Source organism: Dipodomys merriami, unplaced genomic scaffold (genome assembly GCF_024711535.1).
Source record: "Dipodomys merriami isolate MVZ:Mamm:240054 unplaced genomic scaffold, mDipMer1.0.p SCAF_166, whole genome shotgun sequence".
NCBI classification, from domain to species: Eukaryota; Metazoa; Chordata; class Mammalia; order Rodentia; family Heteromyidae; genus Dipodomys; species Dipodomys merriami.
Genome location: NW_027203004.1, coordinates 625,759 through 627,632, shown reverse-complemented (window position 1 = coordinate 627,632; position 1,874 = coordinate 625,759). Strand labels below are relative to the sequence as shown.

The window sequence follows — 1,874 nt, the reverse complement described above, 5'->3', positions numbered from 1 at the left end:
GGTTTGTCATATACAGCCTTTATTGTATTGAGGAATGTTCCATGGATTCCTAATTTTTCCAGAACCTTCATCATAAAGGGGTGTTGGATCTTGTCAAATGCTTTTTCTGCATCTATTGAGATAACCATGTGGTTCTTATTCTTGCTCCTGTTGATGTGATGAATAATATTAATTGATTTGCGTATATTGAACCAGCTTTGCATCCCTGAAATGAATCCTGTTTGATCATGGTGTATGATTTTTTGGATGAATTGTTGAAGTCGATTGGCCAAAATTTTGTTGAGAAGTTTTGCATCAATGTTCATCAAAGAAATGGGTCTATACTTCTCTTTCTTTGATGAGTCCCTGCCTGGTTTTGGGATGAGGGTTATGATGGCTTCATAGAATGTGTTCGGTAGTGAGCTTTCTCTTTCAATTTCATTGAAGAGTTGGAGGAGTATTGGTGTGAGCTCTGCTTTGAAGGCCTTGTAAAATTCCGCTGTAAAACCATCTGGTCCTGGACTTTTCTTAGCTGGGAGGTCTCTTATTGCTGTTTCTATTTCAATGCTTGATATGGGCCTGTTAAGCTGGTTTAAAAAAATATGGAACGCTTCACGAATTTGCGTGTCATCCTTGCGCAGGGGCCATGCTAATCTTCTCTGTATCGTTCCAATTTTAGTATATGTGCTGCCGAAGCGAACACTGTTCTACACTTTTTTACTTAACATTTTCCAGGGGTATGTATTCATGTTTCTAAGAAATGTTCACAGCAGTTAAAAGATGCTTTTGTGAAATTAATGTGCTACATTTTTTGTTGTGGGTGTTGTTTTTAGTGGTTAATTGGAGATAAGAATCTAACAAGTACTTTTCTGTCTGGGCTAGTTTTGGAAACAATTCTAAGATCTCAGCACCCAGACTAGCTCTTATTATAAGGGTGAGTTACCGGCACTTGATTTCATGAAGTTTTTTTTTTAATTTTAATTATATTTTAAGATACTTGTTTCACTATAATGTATATCATTCTACACATAAATTTAGATATATGTATATATTTTTGAGGACAAATAATCTCTAAAAATATACTATTCTAGACATAACATTTATATATATAGAGAGAAGACAGATATATATATATATAGAGAGAAGACAGACTCGCTCTAAAAATTTTATGCTACTATTTTTGACCTTTTTATTTCAAAGATATACAGTCTATTTTTCTAAAAGTTTCCTAGAATAAAATAACTAATATTTCAATAGAAAGTAGAGTTTATTACTTTCAAGGGAATTTTAGATATACACATGATATTATAGTAACATTTACAGTATATTCCTTGAAAAGGTTCTGCCCAAACTCTTAAATATTTGATTGTAGTTAGGGGAAGAGAAGAAGTTAATTCATACTGATTAGGAAATTGCAATGCTTCAAAAAATCTATTCCATAATTTGTTATAAGCACATAGTCAAACTACCTGATATGGTTTAGGTTTTTTGTTTATTTGTTCAAAATTTCAATATGAATTCATGCACAGTGGTAACATTAAAATTATTAATCAAAAGACAAATAATAAAATTATAGACACATATCCGACATTCAATAATTAGCACTTATGTTGCTAATAATAATTTTGATGGGGAGGATGATGACCACAGTGTAGCCTGATAATGACGATGTTGTGATTGAAAAGGAAAAAAAAATACGTAGATATCTTTGAAGCTGGATTTATCACATTGAATGCATAGTTATAAACAGCGTTGGATTACATACAATAAGAATAAGAGGAGGAGGGCTGGGAAGGTGGCTCAGTGGCAGAGGGCTGGCCTTGTCTACATGAGGCTCTGGGTTTTATTCCTCAGCACCACATAAGCAGAAAAAAGCAGGAAGTGGCACTGTTGCT

General features: G+C 33.5%; 1 non-coding gene across 1 annotated transcript; it reads right to left on the bottom strand.

The window, feature by feature from the left end:
• Positions 1 to 575: 575 nt before the first annotated feature.
• On the bottom strand, positions 576 to 682 carry LOC138828855 (U6 spliceosomal RNA). The gene has a single exon (XR_011372394.1). It is a non-coding gene; the product is annotated as a U6 spliceosomal RNA (small nuclear RNA).
• Between the last annotated feature and the right edge of the window lie 1,192 nt (positions 683 to 1,874).